This window comes from Prunus avium, chromosome 7 (genome assembly GCF_965620075.1).
Source record: "Prunus avium chromosome 7, drPruAviu1.hap1.1, whole genome shotgun sequence".
Taxonomy (NCBI): domain Eukaryota; kingdom Viridiplantae; phylum Streptophyta; class Magnoliopsida; order Rosales; family Rosaceae; genus Prunus; species Prunus avium.
In genome coordinates this window covers 3,129,086-3,147,286 of record NC_142290.1, presented here as the reverse complement: position 1 = coordinate 3,147,286, position 18,201 = coordinate 3,129,086, and the positions used below count along the sequence as shown (strand labels likewise).

Here is an 18,201-nt window from a genome sequence, read left to right as displayed (position 1 = left end):
AATTAATATCTTCAACCATATGCAGCACTTCTTCTCCCCTTAATGGCTCCAAAGGCGTGCCATATTCAGGTTTCCCATTAAAAGCTGCACGTTGCCTTCTATATGGATGATTAATTGGTAACCATTTTCTATGCCCAATGTAACAAATTTTGTGGCCATTTTTCAACCTATGACTAGGTGTATCATCGCCGCATATTGGACAAGCTTTATATCCTTTAACAACACAACCAGATAAGTTTCCATAGGCGGGAAAATCATTAATGGTCCACAGTAATGCAGCTCTGAGTGTAAAATATTCTCCTATGTGTGCATCATACACTCCTCTAATCCCATCCCACAAAGATTTTAAATCATCAATCAAAGGCTCCAAGTAGACGTCTATATCATTTCCGGGTTGTTTAGGACCGGAAATCAATAAAGTCAACATCATGAACTTTCGTTTCATGCACAGCCATGGTGGGAGATTATATGTAACTAAGATAACTGGCCAGCAACTATATCTGCTACTTAGAGAACTATGGGGATTGAATCCATCAGATGAAAGAGCCAATCTCAAGTTTCTCGGCTCATTACCAAACTCGGGCCATTTATCATCAACAAGTTTCCAAGACGGGGAATCCGCCGGATGAGACATCTGACCGTCAATTGATTTTCTAGCAGCATGCCAAGTCAAATTCTTAGCTGTCTCATGTGATTGAAACATCCTTTTAAACCTTGGAATTGGAGGAAAATACCACAACACCTTCGCTGCCACACCCTCTTTCAAGAATCCATCTTTGGTTTCCTTCCACCTTGAGATACCACAAGTAGGACAATTAGTTGAATCTTCATACTCCTTCCTATACAAGATGCAATCATTGGGGCATGCGTGGATTTTCTCATAACTCAGCCCCAATGCACACAAAGTCTTTTTTGCCTCATACAAAGAGGCCGGTATTGTATTTCCTTCTGGAAGCAACTCGCCCTGAAGTATCAATAATTCTGTAAAACATACATCACTCATCCCATGTTTTGCCTATAAATTATACAACTTCACTGATGCCGATAACTTGGTGTACTTTCTACAACCAGGGTACAATGGTTGATCTCCATCCCCAATCACATTAGCAAACTCATAAGGATCGGATCCAAAATCACCAAAAACATTATCATCCATCTCTATTTCTTCAGACACAAAACTGTACCTACTATGGTCATCATCTTCTTCAACATTTCTACTAGCATTACTAGTTGCAATTGGTTCCCAAGGTTCTCCATGAAATGTCCAATTCTTATAGCTTTGGTCAACTCCATTAAAGTATAAGTGATCCCTTATAATTCCAACCCCAAACAATTTCAAATTCGCACATTTAACACATGGACAACGGATATGCGTTGTAGTTAGAAGATTTTCTACAGAAAATTGCAAAAATGCTTCCACCCCTAACTTCATAGGAGTTGACGTTGCATTTTTTGGATTTATTTTCAATTTATTATGAATATTTCAAATTAAATAGAATAAAATAGAATAAAATATTATTAATAAAACCCACAAACCACGTCGGCGTTAATAAATTAACGACGTTTTAAATTATAATAAACGACGTAATTTTTAAACAAACGTCGTTTAAAGTTAAAACCATGGCCATTTTTACACAGAAAACGACGTACAAACCATTTTCCACAACCTAAACGTGTATAATGTAATTAATACACGTCGGTATATTACAAAAAACGACGTGTTAAATAATATACCATGACGCGAGAGATTAATTTATCGACTTATTATTTTGGAGCATACTATGACGGTACCTACAACACTACTGTCGTGTTTATTTACCACGTCCTAAGTTCAAATTACCGTCGTATTTTTTCAATTTATACGTCTGCCTTCTCTGTAAACCGCCGTCTTATTTTTATAGATTTTTAAAATTAATTAATTTTTCTTTTATTTTGGTAATATCTTTCTTAACACAAAACAAAATTTAATTCTCAATCCTCAACAACATTTTCATCTTAAAAGGCAAATCTCTTCGTGTTAAATATTGATCAATATTTACACAATATATGTACACAAATTTGGCAAATACATCTGAAAAATATATGTTCAACTGTTTCTTCCTCTCATATGCAAGCTGGGCCCTCTCCTTCCTCTTGTTCTCAAGCTCCTGCACAGCCTCGATTCCTGAAAATCAAAATCAAAATCAAAATCAAAATCAACAAAGTGTGAACCCTCACTCCTCGATTCCTGGTTACATTGTAGTCCCCTTTTCCACAGTGATCAACTTCAAAACTCCTGTGTAGCAAGGTGGAACCAGCCTTAGAACCTGTTGTGGGTTGTGCCTTTAGGGTGAAGCTGGGAGAGGGCTTGAGGTTCAGAATGAATAGACACCACCTACTCATTTTGAACCTCAAGCCCACTCCCAGCTACAGCCACCACCTGAGTCCGTCTCTGCGAGCACCAGGAACACCCATGCAGGTTCTAAAGCTGGTTCCACCCTTGCTACACAGGAGGATGTAGCAAACCCATGCTTGGTCTTGTGAGGAATCATTCTGCAAACCCATTTGCTTTCAGAAAGACAATTTCTTGTGAGGAATCATTCTGCAACCCTAATTGAAAACTGAGAGGTAAAAAACGCGTGAAAAAAATCATATTTAAACAAATTATCGAAGTACAACGTCGGTTCTAATATACATAGCGACGTCATATTTTAATAATCAACGTCCGTTTAGATAAACAAGCGTCGTCATAACTACATCGGAAATCCAAAAGTCATTTGGCGAGTATTAAAAAGAGAACGACGTCGTTTTCAGAACCCCAAAGTAACCACGTCGGTTTATTAAAATACACAGTCGTTCGGCAGTTGTGATAACTACGTCAGTTATGAATTATTTACCGTCGTTATAAATTTATAATACGACGGTTTGTAAACCCTTTTACGTCGCTTGGTAAAAACTATGACGTTGTTATGTGTGTACAACGTCATTTTAAAGAAACCAAGGTTTAGAAATGCGCTCTTCGTAAATCATCGACGGAAAACAATAAAACCGTCGTTAAATATGACATCTAAACCCTAAACCCTAAACCATAAAATATAAACCATAAATTATATATATATTTTTAAATAATTATAGAAAAGGATTTATGGTTTTAGGGCCTAATATATATTAACCATAAACCCTAAACCCCAAAAATAAACCTTCATCCCCCTAAACCCTAAACCCTAAACCATTAAAGTATAAGTGATGTTGTGACTCATGAAAACATTTTTCTTTTTGGTGGTAATTTTAAATTTGTATAACTCAAACTTAATTTTTTAAAGCTTAAGGGGGAAGAAAATATCTCAATGACTTCATAGGAATTGACGTTGCATTTTTTGGATTTATTTTAAATTTATTATGAATATTTGAATGAAATGGAATAAAATATTATGAATAAAACCCACAAACCACGTCGGCGTTAATAAATTAACGACGTTTTGAATTATTATAAACGACTTAATTTTAAAACAAAACGTCGTTTAAATTCTAAACCATGACCATTTTTGCACATAAAACGACGTACAAAACATTTTCCACGACCACAACTCTTAACTTCTTGCCGTCTAATATCAAAAAAACAACGTCGTCTATAGAACCAAGAGCGTCGTTTGAACAACCTTTTACGTCGCTTTTTTAAAAACTGTGACGTTGTTATGTGTCTACAACGTCTTTTTGAACAAACTACGGTTTTTCACAACATGAAAACCTCAACAAATTTACAGGGACGTTGATTTCAACAAAAACTTGCGAATTCTAACCAATTTTGTACAAAAACTTGTCTAATTCTAACAAAATTTGTACATTTTATAAAAATGTTTAAGTATGCTAAAATTCCTCTACTCCATATGAACACACACAAACTCTGCCCATTCTTTCCTAACTTCTTCAATGGCAGCTTGGGGGTATGGCGCTTGATCCTTTCCTTTGGCAAACTGCAGTCCATAAACAAAGATTAATCTCACAGACGACGCTATTATTCATTCACCGACGTAGTATATATATTCAACGACGGTATTTTTAATTTACCGTCGTTGATAATATAAAAACCCACATAAAAATAAATCTGAAAATTTTCTTCTTACCATCTTCTCAAATTCCAGGGAAGTATCCTTTATGATGTCTCTCATAAAGCGCATGACATAATACCCGCATTCTACACTGCTTGGTTGCTTTGGAGTGCCGGGCAGAGTTTTCCAGAGAGGTGTTTTACGGCCTACTCTGCCTATGTGTGTATTATACATTTTTAGAGCAGAGTTCACAATGTTTTTCCCGTCCTCATCCACAACCCGATTTCCAGGCAGTGGATCCAGAAAATAGACGGTTTCCTTCTTTGCTCTTACAATGATCAAGACCCAATGACGGCTGCACAAAATAAATATAAAGGTTAAATAGTGTTATATGCAGAGCATCATACAAACAAAATCCTGTTTTTTGTTTGGAGACTAACCCTGGATTGTAAGGCATTAGGAAAATCTGTTCACCATCTGTTTTTTGAAGACGATTGGCTACGAGACGTGATCTTTCAGTTAATGAACCAGTGTCGGCACTAACTAGAGCAGGGTCTATAAAGCCAACCATATTCACCATATTTGCAGCTTTCAGATGATCAAACAGGCACCTAAATATATGAATTGAAACCATGAGTGTTTTTTTTTTAAAACATAAAGGAGAGTGTCAAATGAATATTTGATAAGGACAAACCTAATATATACTGCAACGACAGTAGCCCCAATTTCTTCCATGCCAGCAAATTGGGTAATATCTTCATGCAAGACGAAGGTGTGACGATCTATGCCAAACACCTCCTTCTCAATCATAAAGCTCATAGCCTTCTCCTGAGGCTTTAGTGTCGATTCAACATAACTACAAAGGGATTGTAAAGAAGATGGCAACTCCAGCTTTGAATAATCTGGTACTTCAGTACTCTTTTTGAACAAATAAAGCAACATAAAGTGACGTGGTAAATAAATAACAACGACGGTTTAAATAACAAAACGTCGTCTTAAAATGAGTTACACGACGGTAAAAAAATACCGTCGTAATGAATACTTTATTACGTCGTTTAAATAAAACCGACGTCTAATTCAAATGCAAAATTCATAATTAATGAATTTACCTTTTCAATTTTCTTTTCTCCAACACTGGATTGCTGTTTTAATAAATAAAGATATATATATATATATATATATATATATATATATATATATATATATATATATATATATATATATAAGAAAGATTGTACAATAATTTAAACATTCAACTAAATAAAAAATGGCGTGGAAATTTAAAACAAACGACGGTTGAAAGAAAATATAGACGTCTGAAAATTGAAAAAGAAATGAAAAAGGCAAAGTTAAGAGAATTTACCTTTTCATCTTTCTTTTCTTCAATCTTTTCACGATCCCCAGATTTCTGTTATAAGAAATAAAGAAATATATATAAGACATAGTACAAAAAGGGCAAAAAAAAAAAAGTAAAAAAATTAAATTAAACCGTCGTGGTAATAATAACAAACGACGGTATTTAAGAATTACAGACGTGTATATTTAATCAAACGACGGTAAATAATAAACGTTGTGGTATTTCATATACTACGACGGTATCTAAGCTTGTTCAACAATTTAAACATTCAATTAAATAATTGCAGACATGTAACATTCATTAAACGTCGTGGTAATTCCTTTATTGAAAAAAAAAATTGAAAAAAGCAAAGTTAAGAGAATTTACTTGTTCAACTATCTCAAGTATCTTTCCTTCTACTCTCTTTTCAACTTCCCCTGATTTCTGTTATAAGAAATAAAGAAATATATAAATGACATTGTAGAAAAATTAAAACAAGTAAATAAACCGTCGTGGTAAACATTAACAGACGACGGTATGAAATAATTACAGACGTCTGAATAACATCAAACGACGGTTTAATAAAGAGCGTCGTGGTATAACTTTAACACGGCGGTAAATATAAACAGAGAAACAGAGAATTCAAAGTTCAAAGACGTTACCATTTCCTCCTGCTGTTCCCCATTCTTGGCAGTATCCTCCTCAAATTGTAGGGCTCTAACATCAAGTGCCCCAGAACAGCTTGCTTTGTCAGACATTGGATTTTTGGGACTTTGCCCTTGGATTTGGGACAATGTATTCAGTTTCAGTAGGCTTGGATCAAAATTGGGGATGATTTTTGAAAGCTGACTCAGCAAATTTTCCCTCTCAGCTTCTACCAATTGCTTCGTCCTAGCCTCCATCTTTAAACTCTCTTCCCTTGATCTAGCCTCCATTTTCAAAGTCTCTTCTTGAAGGACAAGTCTTACACTTTCCTTCAATTGATCAGCAAACCTAACCTTCTGTTGTCTAGGTAAATTGAAGTATTGCTTAGGGGAAACCCCAGCCCCTACACCTCTAACTCTTCCTGGATGCTCGGGACCCAAAGCTAATGTCAAAACATCATTGGATCCTGACAGAGAAATTGTGCCTTCAGAGACTTGCTTTTGCAAATCATCCTAACAAAAAGACATAATAAAAAGTCAGAATAAGGAAACAAACGACGGTTATTTATAAAAAATAGACGTAATATAATATTTCACACGACTCAATAACATAACAATCGACGTAATATAATATTTAAGACGACGCTAACTAAATACCGACGTTATTAATATATTAACACGACGTCAATAATAATCCACCGACGTCTTATGATATAATTACAAAAAACAGAGCATGGATTCCAGATTCAGACCTTTAACGTCGCCTTTTAAAATATTTCGACGTAGTAAAACTTTTCACACGACGGAAAAATATAACAGCAGACGTAATAAAATTTTTAAAACAGAGTGAGTAGGCTTACAATTAATTTTTCTTTCTCTGCAGTCTTTGGATCCGGGATGTTACCATGTTTGTCTTCTCTTGCTTTTTTCCATAAGGTAGATCGATCAATATCTACCCCAGGCATGATTTCCTTCAAGTCCTCCTTAAAACCAACATATCCTTTTCGAGACAATCGATGATTGTACTCTAGTTTCTCCCTCCTCTGTGATTGTTCTTCATGCACAGCCTCAAATTCTTTAGATAACCTTGAAGCTACAAAGGCATCCCATTGAGCTTTCTCTATGAATTTGTATGTTTCAGGGGGCTGCCTTAATCTATCCTGCTCCTTGATGAATGGAAGGATATGAAACCTCGTTAGTGTAGACTTGAAATCTTTCCATTTCTTGGCGGCAGAAGATAGCACCATTTGCTTGCCCCCTTTACCAACCACAAAAGCCATGTCAACGGCTTCCCAAATCTGCTCTTTTATATCCTTGGATATTTGAACCCATTTCTTGTCCACAAGTGGGACTCTGGAGCGTGCCAACACACCAATGTAGTACTGCATCTCATTATGTGCACGACCATAAGGTTTCCCTTCTTCATTGTACTCAACAACAGGCTTGATTTTCTGAATTTTTCTCTGCACAACACGGGGCATTGTGCTCATACCCCGACCTGACTTTGCCTCCTCAGAAATAGTTGCCGTGCTGGCTGGTTCTGTCTCAGAAGATGAAACAAACTTCATCTTCTTCGAGGCCTTGGTTTGAGGAATTACAACTCTAAGCTCCTTCTTCGAGGATTCATTTTTTTTCAAGCCAGACTCCTTACTTTGGGATTGAGAAACCATGGTTACAGACAAATTAAACCTGCAAGTGAAAATATATCAGTGAAATTAAGAAAAACCACGACGATTATTTATAAACTACGACGTATTATAATATTTCAAACGACGTAAGAACAAAACAAACGACGTAATAATAAATTTACACGACGGTAATTAATCACCGACGTGATAAAATATTACAACGACGTCAATAATAAACAACCGACGTCTTATGATATAATAAAAACAGAGTATTAAATATTACAACGACGTTAATAATAAACATTCGCCGTGGTATTGAAAAGAAAACGACGTAAATATTAATATACCGTCGTCTATACCACAAAAACAAATTAGGAACAACGTAAAATATTTTCAGCAGAAAAATAATTAAAAAGATTTTAGAAACAAAAACCATTGTTCAGAGAAATCAAACATGCGATGAATATATCCTTAAAAATCAAAAACAAAAAAAGGATATCATTTTAAAAAACAACGACGAACACTTTCACACGACGCTAGGGTGACTGACGAACCGTCGTGGTCTATAAATCTAACCACGTAAATAACAAGCCACCGTCGTCTTATTTAGTTGAAGTAAAAGAACCAGAGTAGTGTTCAAACTTGGAAACTTTTCGTCTTTGTCTGCAAATTTTATCAAACTTGGAAAGAAAAAATGTAAAAAGATTTAAAAAAATGAAAATGATATGCGCATGCAAAACAGGAACAAAAATCCTTCCAGAAATGCTTACCCTTTGCTTGCTATGAAAGCTTTCTTCTGGAGTTTGGTGTTTCAGTTCATAGATGAAGACGAAGAGGAGATAAGCTTGAAAGTTTGAAACAGTTCTTGGAGAATGAAAAATGAGAAAAGCTTGAAAGTTTTTCTCGGGTTTGGAACCAATGCAAGTATGGGTCAGGAAGGCGAAAAGTTTAAAATAATAAAAAACCTTTTCATAACAACGACGCTATTAATAGTATGCGCCTTAGTATGATACATTATACGGTGCTATTGTTAACACTGCCCTATAATATTACTTTAAACGACGGTATGTTTTAATGAAACGACGTTTTGAAATCGAATTACACGACGCATGTTTCTTCAAAAAAGATGAATCGTCATTTTCCAATTTACCCAACGACCTTATATTCAATAATAACGACGTTAAAAATTAATACCACGTCGTTTTAATTACTCATACCGATGTGTAATTTTTTTAATTACACAATAAATTAATTTTCCAAAAAATTACAACGTCGTTTTTATATAGCGTCGTTGTTAAATAATTTATACGACCTTATTTTAAATTTAAACGACGTGTATGTTATATATAAACGTCGATATTTTAAAAACCGACGTGGTATATAAGATTTGTTTATAAATAATGGGTTTTCTGTCTTTCTGTCGTCTTCATTTTTCAATTAGGGTTTCAACTTTTTCTCAATTCTCTGGAGGCACATCACCTATCTGTCTCATCTCGCTTTCATTTTTCAGTTTGGATGTTGATGTGTGTGCGCGTTTGTGTATCTGAAAGACACAAACACGCACACATCATCTAAAAAATTGTCTTTCTACACAGAAGGAGAACAAGGTCTGCATCAGCCCTCTTTCTCAGCTCCTCCATGATGGGGTTCTCTGGGTTGATCTCCATGGTCTTCTTGCTCGACATGTACCCAGCCGCTCTGTTATCCCTCAAGGCCTGAGCCTTCATGATTCTTTCCATGTTGGCAGTCCAGCACGGTCAGACGGTCAGACACCACAACCTTCTCCACTCTGTCACCCAAAACATCCTTCACAACCTTGCAGAGTCCCTCAAACTTCTCCTTCAACTCTTCCTTCTTCTTTGCCTCGTCTTCACTCTCATCAAGCTTGAGACCTTCCTTGGCGGCTGAGACAAGCTTCTTGCCCTCAAACTCCTTGTGAGAGTAATTGGCACATCATCCACTTCTAAAACATTGCCTTTGTTCATTCTGGTTCGATTATGATGAGGAACAGAGTTCATTCTGGTAATGATAGACGAATAATGGCATAAAATTTGTACGTCGTTAATTTAACAAACCGTCGTGGTTAGTACAATTATGCGACAGTAGAGTTATGGATACCGTCGTAGTATATTATAATTAAAAAGTCGATAAATTTATATTTACAGTCGTGGTAACTTAATTTAAAGCGGCGATTTTTTTTGTAATTAACCGTCGTAGATTCCTTTGAATTTATGCGTCGCTGACTAAGAAAATTGGGTCGTGTTTATTAATTAATTAACACGGCGTCTTATTTTTATATCGTCGTCTTTACTTTCTACGGCGGTGATTTCATAGATGCAGTCGTTGTTTTTAGGTTCAGATTTTAACTCTGAAAATACCTTTGTAATAAGACGACGCTTTTTTAATTTGGTGCGTCGTGGTTTCAAAATATCTATACGTGTGCCGTTTTTTAGGTGTTTAAAGTATGTTTCTACGACGGGTTTCTATTACCGTCGTCTTTTAAAAAACAACGACGGTTTTTTGATCTACCGACGTTGTTTACTGGTCGTCTTTTGCCCTTTTTGTAGTAGTGCCTCCGTAAAAACAGTTAGAAAACTCAATTGTTTCTAGATTCTATATTCGTACAAAAATAAAGCATGCATATATATATAAACATCCCATCATTCAACATTTTAACATATATATATATATATATATATATATATATATATATAAACATCCCGTCATTCAACATTTCAACAAACCAAAGGAAAACATCGAAAAAGAAATAATTTCCTTCCACCTAGGTGTACCCATTACATTTCCGTCAATTCCTTTATTTTCCATCAATTCCTCGTGCCACCGAAGCGACACGTCCTCGCAGGCCTCAGGAACACAAAGTCACCTGAGCTGCAATCCTCGCTGGACTCAGGAGACATTTGGTCAACCTGTTCCGCATTTCTCGCTCCACACGGTTCGGATATCCCTAAGACTCGTGGGGCAAAAGTCAAGCACGCTAACTAAACCGAAGGCAACAATTTTTATCTGAGGCAACATTCATTACGAGACAACTTTTATACCGAGGCAACATTTTTATAATTCCTGGGTACCTATGGTGGTTTAAAATAAATATATATTTCTAAAAAATATTAGAATTTATAAAACTATTTCTTAATTATCCTTAAATCCTGCTTCCATTCAATCCGATAATTATCTCAATTCTTACTTTCCAAACCCTTTTAGCATTTTGAACTTGGCAACATATAAATATAAATATTTAAATCCAACAAATCATGCTAGGAAAGCCATAGTCAATAAAACTTATTCAAGATCAAATAATGAAATTCAATTGCATAAAATCATTTATAATACAAAAGTCCACTCACTAAGCGTCCGAGCTAGCCTGACCCTTTGAGGGTCCCTCCTGCGAGTCTGATGGAGCCCGAGTACCTATTTAAACCATTACAAATGTTTAATTAATAAAATAGATCCACCTAATCACTTAATTGAAAACACTGACTCTCGACTTCAAAAAGCACGTGCACCTAGTTTAAGATCATTCCTATGCCCACATATACATTTCCAATGATTGAAACATTCTAAAAAGACCCGAGAATCGTTAAGAGATAAATTTCCATATTGGTCAACCTGGGAACCCGTGGGGTCCACGACCTCTAACTGACAATCCGAGAGTTTCTATAGGTTCTACATATTTTAATAACCATACCCTGCAAGTTTGGTCCGAATCGGATGGTCGGATTGATCATGATCGCACGATCGGACGGTTACGGTTAATTTCACCGTAGGGTTCCCAATTTCGGAGTATCTAGGACTCCGATTCACGATCCGTCGAATCCTACATGATCCTAAAAATATGAGGTACAACATACATGAGTTTGAGTTCGATCCAATGGTTTGAACATATTGAACCTAGAAATCGCACAATAGGCGAAACCCGTTCGAGGCTCAAATGGTATCGAATTGGAATCTGAGCACACCTGCGCGCTCGTGACAACTAGGGGACCACATCGGGACACAATGCCTCTCTGCTACAGTACCCACGAGCCGCCACACGCGCCAGTAGCGCGTGAGTATCCTAAGCAATAGTGGCTGCCTGAAAAACCTCAAAATCTAGGGCCAAGATTCCTACCACAGGTTCAGGACATCGATTGGAGTCACTTTTGTTCTTGGACAACCTACCCCGAAAAATAACCGGAAGTGGCCAGAATTTCAACTCGAAATCTGGCCAAACTTTGAGTTACAAATCGAACCACCTAGGCTAGAAATTAATCAAATCCTACTCAACCATCAGCTAGAGCTCGAAAAAAAAAGGTGAGAAAGCATACCTCACTCGTCGGAAACGATGGCCGGAGGACCGAGAACGAAGCCGACGAAATCTCTGTCAAAAACCAGGTGGTTTTTCACGTTTTCCGGCGAGAAACGTGGTAGCTGGTGGCGGGAGAAGGCTGGGGTTTGACTGCATAGTAGGGCCGGTCCTTTTGGCACTGGTCTTGTGGCTTGCCATGGGCGATTGGCCGAAATTCGAAGAGAGAGAGTGAGAGAGGGAGTCGTCAGGGGGAGAGAGAGAGAGAGAGAGAGAGAGAGAGAGAGAGAGAGAGAGGAGAGAGAGTGTCACATGGAAGAGAGAGAAAGAGGGGTTTAAAAAAAATCTGATTTCTTGCAAAATTACGGTTTTGCCCTTTTTAGTATTTTAATCGTATTTTACTCAATACAACTCGGATTTGAGCCCACTACATGTCTACGAACTCACTTTGACGTGATCTACGCAGTGGTACAATTTAAATTCCCAAATTCCTTCCCGGTCAAAAAATCAACTTTAAACCTAATAAATTATTTGCGGGGTAAAATAGTCTTTTACTTGAATAAATTAATAATTAAAAATTATTTAAGGTTCGGGTTGTTACAGAATGTATATAACGTGTTTTCTAAACAAAGGACGTGACGTCCTTGATGAAATCACATTCTTACACCCATATACCGCCAATTTCCCAATTTCCCTACTATGGAAGCAATACAATAGGAATACAAAAGCAAAAAAAGGCGATACAATGGCAATACACAAACTTCATACTCCCCTATAAATTTATTCAAACACAAACTTGAAAAGAAAAAAAAGATATACAGTAGCAATACAGTAGCAATACACAAGTAATAAAGGGTTATACAATGGCAATACACAAACTCCATACTCCCCCTATAAATTTATTTTAACATAAACTTGAAAAAAAAAGGATATACGAGGCAATTCAGTAGCAATACACAATCAATAAAGGGCTATACAATGACAATCACTACAAGAAAATGGGCCTTAGTTGACACTTCATGGTTACGCTTTTTGTAAAACCATCACCTATTCTATGAAGCTTTGACGCTTTTTAAAAAGCATCAACTATATAGTAGGTTTTCATGACGTTTTACAAGAAACATCAACTATATATCACTTTCCTTGACATTTAATAAAGAACGTCAACTCTATATCACTTTTTCTTGACATTTTATAAAAAACGTCAATTAAAATCATTGTATACTTGACACACTCTAAAAAACACCCTTAGGAAAAAGAGAAAGAGAGAGAAAACAAAAGCTGACACTTTAAACAATCTAGTCTCAGACCAAAAATAAATAAATAAAAAAAATAAAAAATGAAGATAGCATTAAGTTATAGCAGAGGAAACGCTATAAGAGAAAAAAGAAGCGATTGTGGGCGGGCGCTAAAAATAAAAGCGGGATCTGATTTTTCACCAGTGAAACCCCAATTTTTCAAAAGCCCTCTCTCTGTTTCTCATTCGCACTCTCGCTCTCTCACTTTCATTTTCATTATCGCTCTCTCTCTCTCTTCTCTCGTTCCTTCTCACTCTCACGATTTCTCTCTTCTCTTTCGCTCTTTCTTTCTCACTCTTGCTCTGCCTTTCTTTCTCTATCGCTATGGCTAGCTCGTGCTCTCTCAGTGGCTCGCTCGTGCTCTCTCAGTGGCTCGCTCACCCCTCACTCAGTCTCTCTTCCTCCATTGTAAGCCCTAATTATGTTTTTTGTAATATCTATTTTCGAATTATATAGAAATTGGGGAAGTTTTTAAAAAAAGAATTTCTAGGTCTTTTTCTGGGAATATGATTTGTTCTTTAGGTTTAATTTTTTAATTTTTATGGATTTGAAGTTGAAGAGTGTGGTAATGGTGATGCTTTTGATTCTTTTCTCGGTCATCCAGTTTTAGATGAAGCCATTTACACTTATCTAGCCTTTGCTCTATCTTTTACTTATATGAATTTGTATACATCCAGTTCTTTGCATAATTTCTACTGTTTGAGGACTCTTATACCCAATTGGAAGAGCACTTGAAATGTTTGGTCTGCTTTCATTCACTGATATGAATTCGATGTTTATAGGTGTTCAATTTTTTTATGTATCCAGGGTTCTATTGCTTGCAAAAGGGACTGCTGTTCAAATCATTTATAAAACTAATTTTTCATTTTGATGCATGTCTCTTCTTGATTCTCTGTGTTTTGGACAGAATTGGGGGTTAGATTCTTCTTTTCATGCTGGGTAGTATTGTTGTTGATATATTTTTCACGAATTTCAGTTTTGTTTTTTATTTTTTTAATTTCCAAGGTCTTGCTGGGAAGGCAACAAATCAATATTATGGAAATGATTTGAGGTAATCCCTAATGCATTACAGGAAACTTATTTATTTCTCACAATTTATTATGTTTTAGATTTGGTTCCATTTCCTCTTTTAATTTTAGTTCTCATTCTTTTTTTTTCTTTTTTCTTTTTTCAAAGTTTTCATTATTTGTTGGGTCCAACAAGTATATGGCTGAGAATTGAAATTGTTTAAGTTTGGTAAGTGATTTTGCATTTTGTCCTATAATAGGAATAGGGTCATGAGAGAGAATCGTAGACATAAGATGGTGTGGGCTACATATAATTTCCCTCACTCTCAAATTAAGTTGTAAAGCAACCGAAGCTTTGGGTATCACAGATGAAGATGCATTTTCATGTTTATTACGGTTGGTCTTGTTTGCTCTTTTTAGAAAATGCAAAAGTAGCTGTTTTGGGATTTTTTTCAATGAGCTGTTAATTTTCTTTCAGAAATAAGTTTTCCACTTTTGATTTTTTATTCTAATAATGCAAGAATTTTTTCACTTTTGTTTTTTTTGCAGATTTTAGATGATGCGAATGTTGTAGCTGACATTCATGCAGATGCTAATCTAGGTATCACTCAGGGTAATGCTTTAATATTTTATATGCCTCAAGACAGGAAAATCTTGAAGAGTTACTATATGAGATGGAGAAATTGAATAATCCCTTTCTCTTTTTTTTTTGGTAACAAGGGGGGCTAAAAGCCCAGCACAGCAACACCTAAGCAGCAACAAAACGATGCCTGGACACACCCATGGCATCAGCATACAAAATATCTTTCAGGAAGTCAGGAACTGTCTCATAGAGATGAATCCCAGGACCAAAATCAATGCTCCTAGCAGATAAAGCATCAGCAGCAAAATTCTGCTCACGATAGATATGGTTTATAGAACAACGCCAATCCTTCTTGATCTTTGACTTGCAACAAACTATGATGCTGAAGAGGGGATGAGTGGGACTAATCCCTTTCTTTTCACTTCAGCAGTATCTAATTGCTTCCAAATCACCAACAAGCTCAAGTGTAAAAACTCTGTTCAGTTTCAATGACGATTGTGTTGTTGAGGCTTGAGAGTTATATTGTTTCTAAGCAGATTAAATGATATTATGTGTTGGTTTTGGGATTTCTCAATAGGGTCGTTTCTTGTAACTTGGCATTCTCTTCTACTGAGAAACATTCATGCATTTGCATAAATGAATGCTTTAATGTAGAGGTTATTGTTGTTATAATTCTCTATGAATGCTTTAATGTAGAGGTTATTGTTGTTATAATACTCTCTGTGCCAATATTTAAATTGGCTTTTAATTTTCCAGTCCTTGCTGGTACCCAACTTTTGCATGAAGAAGAAAGCTCAGGGAATTGGACTTGTGCTTTTTTTGCTAATTGTGTTGATAATTTTTCTCGCTGGTAAGAATTTTGAGTTTCCTCTCATTATAGAATTCCAAATAACTTTCTAAACAACACAAATTGGAGTTTCCTCTTAAGTTCTTCTCTACATTTGAATCAAAAGAAGTGGGCATTTATATTTGGTAATGAATATGTGCATGACATGAGACTATTGGTGTTGGACAAGGTTGATGTGTTCATTGGTTGTATCTCTTAATTCTTTAAATTTATGTCTTACCTATACTGGCAGATTGATGTGTACATGTAGGCCTCATCATTTGGCCCGCGGGCTCATGGGCCGATGGGGGCCCGCTCGGCCCATCTAAAAAAAGCCTGGCCCGGCCCGTTATGGGCTTTGAGATGGCCCGGCCCGCTTTGGGCCGGGCCGGGCTTGGGCTTGAGCGTTTGAAGCCCGGCCCGACCCATAGGCCCGGCCCGATTAGGCCCAAGAAAGCCCGGCCCGGCCCACCCACAAAAGCCCGGCCCGTTAGGCCCGCATACATATATAATTATGTATAAATAAGAGCTTAGGATTATGATTATATCACTTAAATCACATATATAATTTGTTTCATTTTATTTACTTTTCTTTACTCATTCCTAGTTTTATAATTGGATGATTAGCACATTAATTTAATTTGTGTCAATTATTAATACAACAATTATATATATATAAATAAGATGAACAACATATCATTTCACCAAATATAATCATATTACGAAACATAATCGTACCACCAAATATAATCATACTTTTTGAACACATCACCAAACATTTGCATATTTATTCATACCATCCTTTAAAAAAAAAAAAAAAATTTATACTTATTATTTTTAAAAATTATTTCTTAAAACGTATTACGGTCTAATTATGTAATAACCTCAAAAACAATACTTGGTTTTATTATTTTTGTAGAAAATCTTATTAAGTTGTGTGACTTTATTAGGTGTTTTATGAATTTGGTTTGATGTGAAAATATTGGAATTAAGTGAGTTTAATCTCAAATTTGGACTAAAATGCCCTTATGATTAAGTTTATGATTTTTTTCGATTGAAGTAGGCCCGTTTTGGCCCGGCCCGGCCCGATAGGCTTTCTCAAGCCCGGCTCATGGGTCGGGCTTGGGCTTTGAATTTTCTAAAAAAACCTGGCCCGGCCCGGCCCGCTATTTTCTCTCCTCTTTAAAGCTCGGCCCGGCCCGGCCCAAGCCCATTAAATTTGGGCCGGGCTAGCCCGGCCAGGCCCATTGACGAGCCCTATGTACATGGAGGCTTAAACTACAAAGACAAGTGCTACAGAAAGTCAAGCTTCAAAGTTAGAAAATTTATTATTCATTCAAACATTTAAAGAACATATTGGGACAACATAAGATTTTTGGAGCACATCTTAAGTATATGATATATATTGTATGTATAATGTAGCATTGATTATGGAATTTCCTTCTGTGCTTGCGGGTGTTCAGAGAAGCCTTGAGGAATGAACTTCAATATTTTATCTGGGTGACACTTACACCAGCCCCCAACGCATGAGCATTTGCCGCATACAATAGATGTTTGCACCGATAACGAACAATTGGACCCCTTGCTAAAAAAATTAACGTATCGAACTGTAATGGTAAATAAATTGGCATAATAAGATTGCGATTTGATTCCTTATATAATTAGTGGCTTAAAATTATTGAAGCAATATAACTTAATTTCTAAGTTACCAGTGCTTTCCAAACCGACGATTATATACATATAACTTATTTTCCACAAGTACATGAGTACATAAGTATAAATCCAATGCATTGTGTATTTATGAAAGGATTTTTTTAAGAGAGTAATTTGTTGAACAAAACTGTAACTAATTGGCATATTATGTTTCATGCCATAAATAACTTGGCAACCTTAACGAGTACGACCTGCAATTAAAGTATATATGACTCCAATATCGGCGTTGTTTGTTGGTACATACGTATGAATTTTAGTAAATCTATGATGAAACCACGGTAGATTGGAATTTTGATTTCTCAATATTATCTGACTGAAACTAAGGTCATAATCAAATCCCAATATGTTATTGAATTAATGGACCTGGAGGGTACATTTTTTAAAATACAATAACGCTACATGGCCGAACTTGTTTACCAACTTTTTTGTATGCGAAAGAGATACTGGTTTTTTTAAAAACAGAGTTACGTGGCGATAAAATAAAATAAAAATGACAACCAAAGAGATACTGGTTTTTCTAAAATTTAGGTCTTTCGTGTAATTCGGTGGATCGAACACTAAACTAGTAAGAAATAATAATATTTAGCACGCACTAAATAAATTAGTAATATTTACTTGTTTTGAGATTCAGAACTACGTGCTTGAGACTAAAACATACAATAACTTCATATTATTTATTTACCTTTTTTGTAATCCACATATGTACAACTTTATCTGTTTTTCAAGTGATTAAAAGAGGTCAATTAGAACCACCACTTATATTTACTATATTTACTACAACAGTTTGAGAATAGAAGGCTATTTGTTATAAAGTTTAGAATTTCATGTTGGCGCC

At 35.9% G+C, this 18,201-nt stretch overlaps 1 long non-coding RNA gene across 2 annotated transcripts; it reads left to right on the top strand.

Moving 5' to 3' along the window:
• Nucleotides 1-13,325: 13,325 nt before the first annotated feature.
• On the top strand, nucleotides 13,326-15,499 carry LOC110757293 (uncharacterized). 2 transcript variants are annotated; one of them, XR_002526781.2, is made up of 4 exons: nucleotides 13,326-13,645; nucleotides 14,243-14,288; nucleotides 14,794-14,857; nucleotides 14,965-15,499. It is a non-coding gene; the product is annotated as an uncharacterized LOC110757293 (long non-coding RNA). The 2 variants fall into 2 exon arrangements; XR_002526780.2 differs by having other exon boundaries at nucleotides 13,327-13,645; nucleotides 14,794-14,845.
• Nucleotides 15,500-18,201: the final 2,702 nt, after the last annotated feature.